We start from the raw sequence: 18,079 nt of genomic DNA, 5'->3' as shown, positions 1-18,079 counted from the left end.
TTTCTGTGGAAATGTTTTCCGGGGCTGTAATCTTGAAGGGAGCGAGTGAGTGTGATAGAGGCATGTTTCTACCAAAATTGAAAAGGCCGGGATAGGTTCTGTTTGTTTTTAGCCTTAGGGTTTGAGGAGATTTCCATTTTCCTAGAGAGACGATATCTTAAAGGGGTACACACAGGTGGAATATCAGAAGTTTTATTTTCTGAGTTTTAATTAAATACGTGAATTCTTTTGATAAGGGAATGTTCTGGGAATCTGGGATATAACATGTAGAACATTTTGGAGGGGTTTCTTTAATTTGTATAATATAAATTGAGTAACACGACTGTAAAAGGGTGGTATGACTCTTGACCTCTATCATGGCTTTCCCTTGTGGTCTGATGCAGCCTATCCCTGTGTTTCCTGTCTCTCTGTGCCAGTTCGTCTTGTATGTTTCCAAGTCAACCCGCGTTTTTCCCGTTCTCCTGCTTCTTGCATTCTCCTTTTTCTAGTCCTCCCGGTTTTGACCCTTGCCTGTTTCTGGACTTTGTACCCGCCTGCCTGACCTTTCTGCCTGCCTTGACCATGAGCCTGTATGCCACTCTGTACCTCCTGGACTCTGATCTGGTTTTGACCTTTTTGCCTGTCCATGACCATTCTCTTGCTTACCACTTTGGATTAATAAACATTGTAAGACTCCAACCATCTGCCTCCTATGTCTGCATTTGGGTCTCACCTTGTGCCTTGATACATGTATTTTCTGCATTATGCAATGATATGGGCAGCGACCATGTAACGCTTTTACAACATACAGAAGTGCGCTGGTTATCAAGGGGCAAAGTATTGATATGTTTTTTTGAATTGAGAGACAAGCTTTAAGTTTTCTTTACTGACCATCATTTTCCCTTGTCTGACCGCTTGCATGATGACGAGTTTCTCACACGACTGGCCTATCTGGGTGATGTTTTTTCTCGCCTGATCTGAATCTAGGTTTACAGAGACTCTTCGCAAACTATATTCAATGTGCGGGACAAAATTGAGAGTATGATGAGAAGTTGAAACTCTTCTCTGTCTGCATTAACAAGGACAACACACAGGTCTTTCCATCATTGTATGATTTATTGTATGCAATGAACTCAAGCTTACTGAGAGTGTCAAATGTGATATAGCAAAGAACCTGTGTGAGCTGGATGCACAATTACGCAGGTACTTTCCCGAAACGGACAACACAAACAACTAGATTCGTTATCCCTTTCATGCCCTGCCTCCAGTCCACTTACCGATATCTGAACAAGAGAGCCTCATCGAAATTGCAACAACCGGTTCTGTGAAATTGAATTTAATCAGAAGCCACTGCCAAATTTCTGGATAGGGTTGCGCTCAGAGTTTCTTGCCTTGGCAAATCGCGCTGTTAAAACACTGATGCCCTTTGCAACCATGTATCTATGTGAGAGTGGATTCTCGGCCCTCACTAGCATGAAAACTAAATACAGGCACAGACTGTGTGTGGAAAATGATTTAAGACTGAGACTCTCTCCAATACAACCCAACATTGAGGAGTTATGTGCATCCTTTCAAGCACAGCCTTCTCATTAACCTGTGGTGAGTTATTTACAATTTGTGATGAACATATAAGGTTTTATATGTAAGATGGCTAAATAAAGAGAAAAATTATTGATTATTATTATATTATTATTTGTGCCCTGGTCCTATAAGAGTTCTTTGTCACTTCCCACGAGCCGGGTTGTGACAAAAACTCACACTCATTCTTATGTTTAATAAATGTATCGTATAGTGTGTGTGTGGCAGGCTTAGAACGATGGCAAAAAATAACATTTGAGAGTGTGCTGACCCTGGTGCTAGAGGGGGTACGCAGCTGGAGGTTGAATGTTTGAAGGGGTAACGGACTATAAAAAGTTTGGGGACCGCTGGCCTACATGATTCAATTTTTATGAACAGAAGAGATAGATTATTTGTGTATGTCAAATGACAGCCATGTATTGATCATCATGACCCTCAATATTTATTGGAAAGGGGGATCAAGATCATCACCTTGCACTTTCACCATCCTTTGAAGTTCATCATAATTTCTTTCATCTGTAGCCTTATAAACTGCATGATTTCACGGACCCGAGTCATAGTGCAAGGACCACACATGCCATCGCGTCACTTCGATATTATGGTTATTATATAAATATTTTGGCATAAAAGCGTTTCCACACCCATTTTTCGCATAATACATTATACAGACACAAAAATATCCCACCTTGTCTAGTGTATTTTGTTTTGTCAACATTTGGAAAGTTCACAGACAAATTAGCTGTTTCCATCAGCTAATTTGACGTGCTTGACACTGCCTTTCTGCTGCTGATGTGGGTGCCATAATTTCCTAGATGTTTCCATGGATAACGTTAAATCAAAGATTCTTAGAATACATGAACACACTATAATTCTTGAGTAATTTAGGATCTAGAGCGACTTAACTTCTCTAGGGTAGGGGGCAGCATTCGGAATTTTGGATGAAATGCATGCCCAAATTAAACTGCCTGCATCTCGGGCCCAGAATATATGATATGCATATAACTGGTAGATTTGGATAGAAAACACTCTAAAGTTTCCAAAACTGTTCACATAGTGTCTGTTAATATAACAGAACTGATTGAGATCGCACTTCCGGGTTGGAGCGAGTGGTCGCATTTCGCACCGCTGGTAGTATTACTTTTCATTACTTTTCATTACATTTCATTATAGTACAACGGTTTGATTTGTCTGATCTTAGCAATTATTTTTAGCTAGCTACATAGCCGTCTTTGTATCAAAGATAATTGTGTAGTCTAGCGTAATTATCGTAATTATCGTAATTATCGTAATTCGTCGTCCTAACGTAGTCAACACTGCTATCTGGCCAGCAGCTAGCCAGCTAGCCAACGTCCACCGTCTACCGAATAGCAGCACTGTAGAAACTATTACATTCAACGGAACGACTTGATTAGTGTAGTGTTAGCTAGCTACATAGTTGTCTTTGCTGTCTTCGTAATTTACCGAGGTTAGCTAGCCAGCTATTTGTCGTCCCTCTTAACGTAGGAAACACTGCTAGCTAGCCAGCAGCTAGCCAGCTAGCCAACGTCTACCGAATAGCAGCACTGTAGAAACTATTACATTCAACGGAACGACTTGATTAGCGTAGTGTTAGCTAGCTACATAGTTGTCTTTACTGTCTTCGTATCCAAGATAATTGTGTAGTTTAGAGTGTGTAGTTTAGTTTAGAGTAATTATCGTAATTTACCGAGGTTAGCTAGCCAGCTATTTGTCGTCCCTCTTAACGTAGGAAACACTGCTAGCTAGCCAGCAGCTAGCCAGCTAGCCAACGTCTACCGTCTACCGAATAGCAGCACTGTAGAGACTATTACATTACAACGGAACGACTTGGTTAGTGTAGTGTTAGCTAGCTACATAGTTGTCTTTGCTGTCAAGATAATTGTGTAGTTTTGAGTAATTGTCGAGGTTACCTAGCCAGTTACCGAGGCTACCTAGCCAGCTACACTTTCAAACTAAGTCAACAACGCAGCCACTGCTAGCTAGCCTACTTCAGCAGCACTGTATCATTTTAGTCAATAAGATTTCTTGCAACGTAAGTTTAACTTTCTGAACATTCGAGACGTGTAGTCCACTTGTCATTCCAATCTCCTTTGCATTAGCGTAGCCTCTTCTGTAGCCTGTCAACTATGTGTCTGTCTATCCCTCTTCTCTCCTCTCTGCACAGACCACACAAACGCTTCACACCGTGTGGCCGCTGCCTGGTGGTCCCAGCGCGCACGACCCACGTGGAGTTCCAGGTCTCCGGCAGCCTCTGGAACTGCCGATCTGCGGCCAACAAGGCAGAGTTCATCTCAGCCTATGCTTCCCTCCAGTCCCTCGACTTCTTGGCACTGACGGAAACATGGATTACCACAGATAACACTGCTACTCCTACTGCTCTCTCCTCGTCTGCCCACGTGTTCTCGCACACCCCGAGAGCTTCTGGTCAGCGGGGTGGTGGCACTGGGATCCTCATCTCCCCCAAGTGGACATTCTCTCTTTCTCCCCTGACCCATCTGTCTATCGCCTCCTTTGAATTCCATGCTGTCACAGTTACCAGCCCTTTCAAGCTTAACATCCTTATCATTTATCGCCCCCTCTAACACTTCCCACACTGCCCCTACTCGGATGGTATCGCGCCGTCCCAACCTTCGCTCTCTCTCCCCCGCTACTCTCTCCTCTTCCATCCTATCATCTCTTCCCTCTGCTCAAACCTTCTCCAACCTATCTCCTGATTCTGCCTCCTCAACCCTCCTCTCCTCCCTTTCTGCATCCTTTGACTCTCTATGTCCCCTATCCTCCAGGCCGGCTCGGTCCTCCCCTCCTGCTCCGTGGCTCGACGACTCATTGCGAGCTCACAGAACAGGGCTCCGGGCAGCCGAGCGGAAATGGAGGAAAACTCGCCTCCCTGCGGACCTGGCATCCTTTCACTCCCTCCTCTCTACATTCTCCTCTTCTGTCTCTGCTGCTAAAGCCACTTTCTACCACTCTAAATTCCAAGCATCTGCCTCTAACCCTAGGAAGCTCTTTGCCACCTTCTCCTCCCTCCTGAATCCTCCTCCCCCTCCCCCCCCCTCCTCCTTCTCTGCGGATGACTTTGTCAACCATTTTGAAAAGAAGGTCGACGACATCCGATCCTCGTTTGCTAAGTCAAACGACACCGCTGGTTCTGCTCACACTGCCCTACCCTGTGCTTTGACCTCTTTCTCCCCTCTCTCTCCAGATGAAATCTTGCGTCTTGTGACGGCCGGCCGCCCAACAACCTGCCCGCTTGACCCTATCCCCTCCTCTCTTCTCCAGACCATTTCCGGAGACCTTCTCCCCTACCTCACCTCGCTCATCAACTCATCCTTGACCGCTGGCTACGTCCCTTCCGCCTTCAAGAGAGCGAGAGTTGCACCCCTAAAAAACCTACACTCGATCCCTCTGATGTCAACAACTACAGACCAGTATCCCTTCTTTCTTTTCTCTCCAAAACTCTTGAACGTGCCGTCCTTGGCCAGCTCTCCTGCTATCTCTCTCAGAATGACCTTCTTGATCCAAATCAGTCAGGTTTCAAGACTAGTCATTCAACTGAGACTGCTCTTCTCTGTGTCACGGAGGCGCTCCGCACTGCTAAAGCTAACTCTCTCTCCTCTGCTCTCATCCTTCTAGACCTATCGGCTGCCTTTGATACTGTGAACCATCAGATCCTCCTCTCCCCCCTCTCCGAGTTGGGCATCTCCGGCGCGGCCCACGCTTGGATTGCGTCCTACCTGACAGGTCGCTCCTACCAGGTGGCGTGGCGAGAATCTGTCTCCGCACCACGTGCTCTCACCACTGGTGTCCCCCAGGGCTCTGTTCTAGGCCCTCTCCTATTCTCGCTATACACCAAGTCACTTGGCTCTGTCATATCCTCACATGGTCTCTCCTATCATTGCTATGCAGACGACACACAATTAATCTTCTCCTTTCCCCCTTCTGATAACCAGGTGGCGAATCGCATCTCTGCATGTCTGGCAGACATATCAGTGTGGATGACGGATCACCACCTCAAGCTGAACCTCGGCAAGACGGAGCTGCTCTTCCTCCCGGGGAAGGACTGCCCGTTCCATGATCTTGCCATCACGCTTGACAACTCCATTGTGTCCTCCTCCCAGAGCGCTAAGAACCTTGGCGTGATCCTGGACAACACCCTGTCGTTCTCAACCAACATCAAGGCGGTGACCCGTTCCTGTAGGTTCATGCTCTACAACATTCGCAGAGTACGACCCTGCCTCACACAGGAAGCGGCGCAGGTCCTAATCCAGGCACTTGTCATCTCCCGTCTGGATTACTGCAACTCGCTGTTGGCTGGGCTCCCTGCCTGTGCGATTAAACCCCTACAACTCATCCAGAACGCCGCAGCCCTTCTGGTGTTCAACCTTCCCAAGTTCTCTCACGTCACCCCGCTCCTCCGCTCTCTCCACTGGCTTCCAGTTGAAGCTCGCATCCGCTACAAGACCATGGTGCTTGCCTACGGAGCTGTGAGGGGAACGGCACCTCCGTACCTTCAGGCTCTGATCAGGCCCTACACCCAAACAAGGGCACTGCGTTCATCCACCTCTGGCCTGCTCGCCTCCCTACCTCTGAGGAAGTACAGCTCCCGCTCAGCCCAGTCAAAACTGTTCGCTGCTCTGGCACCCCAATGGTGGAACAAACTCCCCCACAACGCCAGGTCAGCGGAATCAATCACCACCTTCCGGAGACACCTGAAACCCCACCTCTTTAAGGAATACCTAGGATAGGATAAAGTAATCCTTCTAAACCCCCCCCCCCCCCCCCCCCCTTAGAGTTAGATGCACTATTGTAAAGTGGTTGTTCCACTGGACATCATAAGGTGAATGCACCAACTTGTAAGTCGCTCTGGATAAGAGCGTCTGCTAAATGACTTAAATGTAAATGTGATTTGGCAGGCAAAAACCTGAGAGAAATCCATTCAGGAAGTAGTTTTTTTGGGGTTTTGTAGTTTTCTATTCAATGCCAATACAGTATCCATTGACTTAGGACTCAAAATGCAGTTTCTATGCCTTCCACTAGATGTCAACAGTCTTCAGAAAATGTTTCAGGCTTGTATTCTGAAAAATGAACAAGTAAGAGCAGTCTGAATGAGTGGACCCTGCCGTGTCACAGAGCTTTTTCCTGCGAAAGACCGAGAGAGTGCGTTTCTTGTTTACATTTTATATTGACAACGTTATTGTGCGGTTGAAATATTATTGATTATTTAGGCTAAAAACAACCTGAGGTTTGAATATAAACATCGTTTGATATGTTTCTATGAACTTTACGGATACAATTTTGATTTTTTTGTCTTCCTGTTTTTACTGCGTTTGAGCCTGTGGGTTACTGAAGAAAACGCGCGAACAAAACTGAGGTTTTTGGGTATAAAGAGACTTTATCGAACAAAAATAACATTTATTGAGTAAATGAATGTCTGCTGAGTGCCACCATATGTAGATCATCAAAGGTAAGGGATTAATTTTATCTATATTTATAAATTGTGTAACTGTTCTACCTGGCTGGCTACTGTTTGTAATGATTTGTCTAGTGGGCTATGTTCTCATAATCGTAATGTATGCATTCGCCGTAAAGCATTTTTTAAATCTGACACCGTGTTTGGATTCACAAGCAGTTAATCTTAGTATTTCTGTATTTGAATTTGGCGCCCAGCAGTTTCACTGGCTGTTGAAGAGGTGGGACGCTACCGTCTCACGTGCCCAAGAGAGGTTAAAGGAACAACTGAAGTTAAGAGCCTTGCCCAACTCTCCTACCACTAGGCTACCTGCCTTAAAATACAGTGGCTTGCGAAAGTATTCACCACCATGGCATTTTTTCTATTTTGTTGCCTTACAGCCTAAAATTAAAATGGATTTTTTGGGGGGTTTGTATTATTTGATTTACACAACATGCCTACCACTTTGAAGATTCAAAATATTTTTTATTGTGAAACAAACAAGTAGTAAGACAAAAAAACAGAAAACTTGAGCTTGCATAACTATTCACCCCCCCAAAGTCAATAATTTGTAGAGCCACCTTTTGCAGCAATTACAGCTGCAAGTCTCTTGGGGTATGTCTCTATAAGCTTGGCACATCTAGCCACCGGGAGTTTTGCCCAATCTTCAAGGCAAAACTGCTCCAGCTCCTTCAAGTTGGATGGGTTCCTGCTGGTGTACAGCAATCTTTAAGTCATACCACAGATTCTCAATTGGATTGAGGTCTGGGCTTTGACTAGGCCATTCAAAGACATTTAAATATAGAAGTTAAACCACTTGAGTGTTGCTTTAGCAGTATGCTTAGGGTCATTGTCCTGCTGGAAGGTGAACCTCCGTCCCAGTCTCAAATCTCTGGAAGACTGAAACAGGTTTCCCTCAAGAATTTCCCTGTATTTAGCGACATCCATCATTCATTCAATTCGGACCAGTTTCCCGGTCCTTGCCGATGAAAAACATCCCAATAGCATGATGCTGCCACCACCATGCTTCACTGTGGGGATGGTGTTCTTGGGGTGATGAGAGGTGCTGGGTCGCGTCTTTGGCAACCAAAACGATAGAAGCAACCCTAGATTTGTTTTGGGCCAGACATAGCGTTTTCCTAGATGGACTAAAAGCTCAATTTTAGTCTCATCTGACCAGAGAACCTTCTTCCATATGTTCGAGGAGTCTGCCACATACCTTGTGGCGAACACCAAACATGTTTGCTTAATTGTTTCTTTAAGCAATGGCTTTTTTTCTGGCCACTCTTTCGTAAAGCCCAGCTCTATGGAGTGTATGGCTTAAACTGGTCCTATGGACAGATACGCCAATCTCCGCTGTGGAGCTTTGCAGCTCCTTCAGGGTTATCTTTGGTCTCTTTGTTGCCTCACTGATTAATGCCCTCCTTGCCTGGTCTGTGAGTTTTGGTGGGCGGCCCTCTCTTGGCAGGTTTGTTGTGGTGCCATATTCTTTCCAATTTTTTATAATGGATTTAATGGTGCTCCGTGGGATGTTCAAAGTTTCTGATATTTTTTTATCACCCAACCCTGATCTGTACTTCTCCACAACTTTGTCCCAGACCTGTTTGGAGAGCTCATTGGTCTTCATGGTGCCGCTTGCTTGGTGGTGCCCCTTTGCTTAGTGGTGTTGCAGACTCTGGGGCCTTTCAGAACAGGTGTTTATTTACTGAGATCATGTGACAGATCATGTGACACTTAGATTGCACACAGGTGGACTTTATTTAACTAATGATGTGACTTCTGAAGGTAATTGGTTGCACCAGATCTATTTAAGGGCTTCTTAGCGAAGGGGGTGAATACATATGCCCGCACCACTTTTCAGTTTTTTTTTGTTGTTGACTTTTTTGAAACAAGTCATTTTTTCCATTTCACTTCACCAATTTGGACTATTTTGTGTATGTTCAGTACATGAAATCGAAATAAAAATACATTTAAATTACAGGTTGTAATGCAACAAAATAGGAAAAACGTCAAGGGGGATGAATACTTTTGCAAGGCACTGTATATGTTTTGTTCACATGGAACACATTACAGCATGTTTCATAAGTGAATATAAACAATATATAATGTATAATATATTGAATAATTCATTTGTTTAGATTACATATTCATAAATTAAGTAAATAACTCAACCCTGTCACAGGTTTACAACCCCATTACAATGAACATGTGACGGGTTGAGTTTTTTTGCTCAAAATGGCCTCTGCTCCTCATGTGGTGAAGGACAGGAGACCACATGGTGTGCATGAAATTAGTAGATTGTATTTTTTTATGGATTAAAGCATAATTTTGATGAGTACTAGTTTTCTATCTTTATTTCATGTAACAGGGTTGAGATGGTCAGCTCTACGATCCCCATCCGACTTAAAAGATACATAAAAATACAGATATAAAATAATGTGATTACTTGCCTGTTTCTGTACCATGCAGTTGAAAATTGTTGAATGATGTCACTTCCTGTTACTGATGGCACAAGGGTGGACTGACCATTTTTATTGGCGGAGTTTGGTTGGCGTGACGGGGTTGAGTGTAGACTGAGGGACAGAGCTAAATTGTGTGATTTTAATCAATAATCATGCTGTCACGGCCTGATCTGTTTCACCTGTCCTTGTGCTTGTCTCCACCCTCCTCCAGGTATCTGTCACGCCCTGGCCTTAGTTATCTTTGTTTTCTGTATTATTTTAGTTAGGTCAGGGTGTGACAGGGGGGATGTTTGTGTGTATTTGTCTCGTCTTGGGTGGTTGTATTGTATAGGGGGTTTTGTAGAGTTTATGGGGTTGTGTTCAGTGTAGGTGTCTAGGTATGTCTATGGTTGCCTGAGTGGTTCTCAATCAGAGACAGCTGTCTTTCATTGTCTCTGATTGGGAGCCATATTTAGGCAGCCATAGGCATTAGGCTGTTGTGGGTAATTGTCTATGTCTAAACGTTAGTAGCTTGTGTGTGCACTTTCGTTTTGTAGCTTCACTGTTTTTTGTTTGTAAAGTGTTTCGTTTCGTGTTCATCTTCTTCGTAAATAAAAAGAGGATGTATTTATATCACGCTGCGCCTTGGTCCACTCTTCCTCATCAAGACGATCGTGACAGTATCGCCCATCTGCATCTGGGTCTTACCTTGATTCCTGATACATGCATTTATTTGATACAAATACTTTCTCAGCAAAATAACACAAATATTTGCATTAATGGCAAAATATATTAATTATGTGCATAATTTAATATTAATTTCCTAAGTAAAAATTAGGTGAAATGCCTGGGGGACATGACACAATTCTTAGTGTGATTTTTTTATAATAAAGTTTAAATTAATGCTATATTTATTTCAATTCATTATACTGGACAATTTATATTTATATACAAAATCTTTTAACATTTTATTTTGGTGACCCAATAATATAATATATAAAAGTCAGAGGGACTGAAATATTACCCGAGCCCAAGAATGACCCATTTCTATAAAGCTGAGCATCTAAAAAATAACGATTGTATTTTTGAAATATACACGTATGATTCATGATTTAGTCTGGCTGAGAAACGGTGCCTGCCTGTCTGTCTTGTCCCGACTCCCGGAATGTTCATTACTATGGGACAGCTGGAGATCGAATTTGAATATTTACATTTACATTTTTTACATTTTCAGTCATTTAGCAGACGCTCTTATCCAGAGCGACTTACAGTAGAGTGCATACATTTTATTACATTTTTACATACTGAGACAAGGATATCCCTACCGGCCAAGAGCAGACGCTCTTATCCAGAGCGACTTACAGTAGAGTGCATACATTTTATTACATTTTTTTTTTTACATACTGAGACAAAGATATCCCTACCGGCCAAACCCTCCCTACCGGCCAAACCCTCCCTAACCCGGACGACGCTATGCCAATTGTGCGTCGCCCCACGGATCTCCCGGTTGCGGCCGGCTGCGACAGAGCGCGAACCCAGCCCAGCCTGGGCGTGAACCCAGAGACTCTGGTGGCACAGCTAGCAGTGCCCTAGACCACTGCGCCACCCGGGAGATGTATATTATTATATTGAAACAATGTTGCAAACGTCGGAGAGACTAACAGCAAGGTTTATACAAACCTCCGCGGTTGAAAACTAAATGTTAGCCTAAAATAAATGTGAGATAATGGAATGCGGTTTTAACTAATCAGCATTCAGGATTAAACCCACCCAGAACGTTCCCATGAAACTTGCCTAGAACATTAACATTTCATGTTATGAGAACATGGTAACCACGTTCTTGGTAAGTTCAATTTGACATTAAGGAAATGGTCTCTTGGAAACATTCCTTCCACATAACGGGAACATTCCTATGAAAACATTAGTTAATGACCAAATGAGACTTAAGGAATGTTCTCTCAAGTTGTGGGAACGTTTGTTGTTAGCTGGGTAGCTAGCTAGGATTGCTAATGTTAGCACCAAAGATACAGTCTGGGAGACTAGGATTCCGTAATGATTTGCCTGTAAATTTGATAATAAATGTTGTGTTCTTCTAACAGGCCTTCTTGTTGTATAATCCCTGTCATTATTTCAGAGGGCACAGAAGCTGAAAAGCAAAGGAGTGGTTGCCAAGGGGGAGGGGTGAGGTAGGCTCAGGTTATCAGGTGGAGAGCTGAAGAACAGAGGGTGCCTGTTCCGTTGGGAGTGAAGTCTCAGCCACACACACACACCGTTGATCTATACTGAACAAGAATATAAATACAACATGTAAAATGTTGGTCCCATGTTTCATGAGCTGAAATAAAAGATTCCAGAAATTTTCCAAATACACAAAAAGCTTATTTCTCTCAAATTTTGTGCACAAATTTGTTTACATTCCTATTATTGAGCATGTCTCCTTTGCCAAGATAATCCATTCACCTGACAGGTGTGACATATCAAGAAGCTGATTAAACAGAATGATCTTTACACAGGTGCACCTTGTGCTTGGGGTAATTAAAGACGACTCTAAAATGTGCAGTTTTGTCACACAACACAATGCCTCAGATGTCTCAAGCTTTGAGGGATGCGGAGGTCCTGGCTGGCATGGTTACACATGGTCTGCGGTTGTGAGGTCGGTTGGACGTACTGCCAAATTCTCTAAAACGACGTTGAAGGCGGCTTATGGTAGAGAAATTAACATTCAATTCTCTGGCAACAGCTCTGGTTGACATTCCTGCAGTCAGCATGCCAATTGCACACAATTCTCATTTTAGAGAATTTGGCAGTACGTCCAACCGACCTCACAACCGCAGACCATGTGTAACCACGCCAGCCAGGACCTCCACATCCGGCATCTTCACCTGTTGGATAGTCTAAGACCAGCCACCCGGACAGCTGATGAATCTGAGGAGTATTTCTGTCTGTAATAACGCCATTTTGTGGGGAAAAATGAATCATGATTGGCTGGGCCTGGCCCACACATGGCTGTGTACCTGCCCAGTCCTGTGAAATCCACAGATTCACAGGAGGTTGGTGGCACCTTAATTGAGTAGGACGGGCTCATAGTAATGGCTGTAATGGAATAAATGGAATGGTATCGAACTCATCAAACACATGGTTTCCATGTGTCTGATACCATTACATTTACTCTATTCCAGCCATTATTATGAGCTGTCCTCCCCTGTGCATAGATTACGGTCTAATTGATTTATTTAAATTCACTGATTTCCATATATGAACTGTAAAATCGTTGCAATTATTGCATGTTGTCTTTATATTTTTGTTCAGTATATTATCAAATCATATGCAGGAAATTGAAACTCCTCTTAAATGTATTTATAGAATATGTTTGACACTTTACACAGACTATGTACACCACGCTATCTACAAATCAAACAGAATGAATGGTGAAGAACAGAATATTATGAAATTATAATATCATGCTGACAGTCTGTTCTTCCCTATCAGGGAGACAATTACCTTAATAAGAGACCTGAAAAGATATATACATCCATCAATCTCAAGTTCAGGGGATTTAACACAATACATATACAAATGTGATGAGGGGCAGCCTATCCGCAGCCTCACCGGATTGACATAGCGGGCAGAAGGTTTTGCATATTGTCGGGTTTTCACATGACAAAAGAACTGGCCAGATTTAATTCTTCTAACTTGTGCCTAAACAACATGCATATTTAAAAAAAATTAAGTCCTTCCTCTGTTACCATGCTTTGGATGTGTCCTAAGCTTTTTTGGTCACTCCATGTTTGTAGCCATAAGCAGTGACATCTAGTGGCTGATCTGAAACAGTATAACAGCTGACAGCTGAAACATGAGATAGTTGACATTCATGCCTCAGTGTAGATCAGTGTTGGGGAGATGTGAACTACATGCAGTTTAACTAGTAATTTAACTACATTTTGCAGTAGCTTGGTGCTAGTTGAACTAAATTCAAATCTTGGTTGTGTTTTCAGTAGTTGATAATTTTTTTGGCCATTTGGCAGTGTAGCTAACTACTGGAACTACACATAACTTAAAAAAAAAAAATGAATACTTGGGTGAAGTAGGTAATACTTTCCTTTCCTTTTCAGTATCAGACCTGCCTAATTCTCACTTGAAACCAGTGGAGGCTACTGTGGGGAGGCTACTGAGGGGAGAACGGCTCATAATAATGGCCGGAACGGAGCAAATGGAATGGCATCAAACACCTGGAAACCATGTGTTTGATGTACACTACCGGTCAAAAGTTTTAGAACACCTACTCATTCTAGGGTTTTTCTTTATTTTTACTATTTTCTACATTCTACAAAAAAGTGTTCAACAAATCAACATTTATTTTATATTTGAGATTCTTCAAAGTAGCCACCCTTTGCCTTGATGACAGCACAATCTTGGCATTCTCTCAACCAGCTTCATGAGGTAGTCACCTGGAATGCATTTCAATTAACAGGTGTGAAATCTTAAAAGTTAATTTGTGGAATTTCTTTCCTTCTTAATGTGTTTGAGCCAGTCAGTTGTGTTGTGACAAGGTAGGGGGTTATACAGATAGCCCTATTTGGTAAAAGTCCATATTATGGCAAGAACAGCTCAAATAAGCAAAGAGAAATGACAGTCCAAGTGTAGTGAAGGTCAGTCAATACGGAACACACAAGTGCGGTCGCAAAAACCATCACGCGCTATGATGAAACTGGCTCTCATGAGGACCGCCATAGGAATGGAAGACCCAGAGTTTCCTCTGCTGCAGAGGATTTGTTCATTACACAGAACACAAACCGGCTGCGCGCGTGCGCCATCGTGCGCTATCGTGCATACATTTATTTTGCCCCCCCACACCAAACGCGATCACGACACGCAGATTAAAATATCAAAACAAACTCTGAACCAATGACATTAATTTGGGGACAGGTCGAAAAGCATTAAACATGTATGGCAATTTAGCTAGCTAGCTTGCACTTGCTAGCTAACGTTAATTTGTCCTATTTAGCTAGCTTGCTGTTGCTAGCTCATTTGTCCTGGGATATAAACATTGAGTTGTTATTTTACCTGAAATGCACAAGGACCTCTACTCCGACAATTAATCCACACATAAAACGGCCAACCGAATCGTTTCTAGTCATCTCTCCTCCTTCCTGGCTTTTTTATCTTTGAACTTATATGGTGATCGCATCTAAACTTTCATAGTATGACCACGACAACCGGCAACAAAGTTCGTCTTTCAATCACCCACGTGGGTATAACCAATGAGGAGATGGCAGTTGGGTACCTGCTTCTATAAACCAATGAGGAGATGACTTTCAGCGCGATCTGCGTCAGAAATAGGAACGACTTCTATTTTAGCCCCTGGCATCGTAGACGCTCGTTGGCGCGCGCGAGCAGTGTGGGTGCAATAATGGATTTGGATTTCTAAATTTTCTAAATTTTGCGACGCTCGGGCACGCGACTTGTCCGGTCTGGTCTGCATGTTAGAGTTACTGTACCAGCCTCCGAAATTTCAGACCAAATAAATGCTTCACAGAGTTGAAGTAACAGACACATCTCAACATCAATTGTTCAGAGGAGACCGTGTGAATCAGGCCTTCATATTTTTTTAAATTTTTTTTTTAATCTATATTTAACTAGGCAAGTCAATTCGGGTCGAATTGCTGCAAAGAAACCACTACTAAAGGACACCAATAATAAGAAGAGACTTGCTTGGGCCAAGAAACACAAGCAATGGACATTAGACTGGGGAAAATTTGTCCTTTGGTCTGATGAGTCCAAATTTGAGATTTTCAGTTCCAACCGCCGTGTCTTTGTGAGACGCGGTGTGGGTGAACGGATAATCTCTGCATGTGTGTATTTCCCACCGTAAAGCACGGAGAAGGAGGTGTTATGGTGTGGGGGTGCTTTGCTGGTGACACTGTCTGTGATTTATTTAGAATTCAGGGCACACTTAACCAGCATGGCTACCACAGCATTCTGCAGCGATGCGCCATCCCATCTGGTTTGGGTGTAGTGGGACTATCATTTGTTTTTCAACCGGACAATGACCCAACACACCTCCAGGCCGTGTAAGAGCTTTTGACCAAGGAGACTGATGGTGTGCTGCATCAGATGACCTGGCCTTCACAATCACCCTCAACCCAAATGAGATGGTTTGGGATGAGTTGGACCGTAGAGGGAAGGAAAAGCAGCCAACAAGTGCTCAGCATATATGGGAACTCCTTCAAGACCGTTTTAAAAGCATTCCAGGTGAAGCTGTTTGAGAGAATGCCAAGAGTGTGCAAAGCTGTCATCAAGGCAAAGGGTGGCTATTTGAAAAATCTCAAATATAAAATATATTTTGATTTGTTTAACACTTTTTTGGTGACTCAAATCAAATAACATTTTATTGGTCACATACACATGGTTAGCAGATGTTATTGCGAGTGTAGTGAAATACTTGTGCTTCTAGTTCCGACAGTGCAGCAATATCTAACAGGTTATCTAACAATTCCACAACAACTACCTAATACACACACATCTAAGTAAAGGGATGGAATAAGAATATGTACATATAAATATATGGATGAGCAATGACCGACCGGCATAGGGAAGATGCAATAGATGGTATACATTTTACATTTACATTTTAGTCATTTAGCAGACGCTCTTATCCAGAGCGAAAATACAGTATATACATATGGGATGAGTAATGCAAGATATATAAACATCATTATTAAAGTGGCATTAATAAAGTGTCTAGTGATCCATTTGTTAGAGTGGCCAATGATTTCAAGTATGTATGTAGGCAGCAGCCTCTCTGTGTTAGTGTTGGCTGTTTAACAGTCTGATAGCCTTGAGATAGAAGCTATTTTTCAGCCTCTCGGTCCCAGCTTTGATGCACCTGCACTGACCTCGCCTTCTGGATGGTAGCGGGGTGAACAGGCAGTGGCTCGGGTGGTTGTTGTCCTTGATGATCTTTTTAGCCTTTCTGTGACATCGGGTGCTGTAGGTGTCCTGGAGGGCAGGTAGTTTGCCCCCGGTGATGCATTGTGTAGACAGCACCACCCTTTGGAGAGCCCTGCGGATGTGGGCGGTGCAGTTGCCATACTGGGCGGTGATACAGGCAGTGGATGCTCTCAATTGTGCATCTCTAAAAGTTTGTGAGGGTTTTAGGTGACAAGCCAAATTTCTTCAGCCTCTTGAGGTTGAAGAGGTGTTGTTGCGCCTTCTTCACCATACTGTCTGTGTGGGTGGACCATTTCAGTTTGTCCGTGATGTGTACGGCGAGGAACTACACTGTCTGTGTGAGTGGATCATTTCAGTTTGTCCGTGATGTGTACGCCGAGGAACTTAAAACTTTCCTCCTTCTCCACTGCTGTCCCATCAATGTGGATAGGGGGGTGCTCCATCTGCTGTTTCCTGAAGTCCACGATCATCTCCTTTGTTTTGTTGACGTTGAGTGAGAAGTTGTTTTCCTGACACCACACTCCGAGTGCCCTCACCTCCTCCCTGTAGGCTGTCTCGTCGTTGTTGGTGATCAAGCCTACTACTGTTGTGTTATCTGCAAACTTGATGATCAAGTTGGAGGCATGCATGGCCACGCAGTCATGGGTGAACAGGCTGTACAGGAGGGGGCTGAGCACAGACCCTTGTTGGGCCCCAGTGTTGAGGATCAACGAAGTGGATACATTGTTTCCTACCTTCACCACCTGGGGACGGCCCATCAGGAAGTCCAGGACCCAATCGCACAGGGCGGGGTTGAGACCCAGGGCTTCAAACTTAATGATGCGCTTGGAGGGTACTATGGTGTTGAATGCTGAGCTGTAGTCAATGATCAGCATTCTTACATAGGTATTCCTCTTGTCCAGATGGGATAGGGCTGTGTGCAGTGTGATGGCGATTGCATCGTCTGTGGACCTATTGGGGCGGTATGCAAATTGCAGTGGGTCTAGGGTGTCAGGTAAGGTGGAGGTGATATGATCCTTGACTAGTCTCTCAAAGCACTTCATGATGACTGAAGTGAGTGCCTTCTTGAGTACAGGAACAATGGTGGCCCTCTTGAAGCATGTGGGAACAGCAGACTGGGATAGGGAGAGATTGAATATGTCTGTAAACACACCAGCCAGCCTTGGTAGCGTGCCGCGTCGGTGGCCCTGTGTTATCCTCAAAGCGGGCGAAGAAGGTGTTTTGTTTGTCTGGAAGCAAGACGTCGGTGTCCGTGACGTGGCTGATTTTCTTTTTGTAGTCCGTGATTGTCTGTAGACCCTGCCACATACGTCTCGTGTCTGAGCCGTTGAATTGCGACTCCACTTTGTCCCTATACTGACGCTTGTTAGATTTCCTTGCAGAAGGAAACTACACTCTTTGTATTCTGCCATAATCTGCCATAGTCTTCTTTCCATGGTTAAATGAGGAGGTTTGCGCTTTCAGTTTTGCGCAAATGCTGCCATCTATCCACGGTTTCCAGTTAGTGTAGGTTTTAATAGTCACAGTGGGTACAACATCTCCTATGCACTTCTTTATCAGCGTATAAATCTATATTATTCTCTGAGACTATCCGGAACATGTCCCACTCTGCGTGATCAAAACAATCTTGAAGCGTGGATTCCGATTGGTCAGACCAGCGTTG

This window comes from Salvelinus alpinus, chromosome 15, assembly GCF_045679555.1.
Source record: "Salvelinus alpinus chromosome 15, SLU_Salpinus.1, whole genome shotgun sequence".
NCBI lineage: Eukaryota > Metazoa > Chordata > Actinopteri > Salmoniformes > Salmonidae > Salvelinus > Salvelinus alpinus.
The sequence above is the reverse complement of the archived record's forward strand: the minus strand, read 5'-3'. Positions refer to the sequence as shown.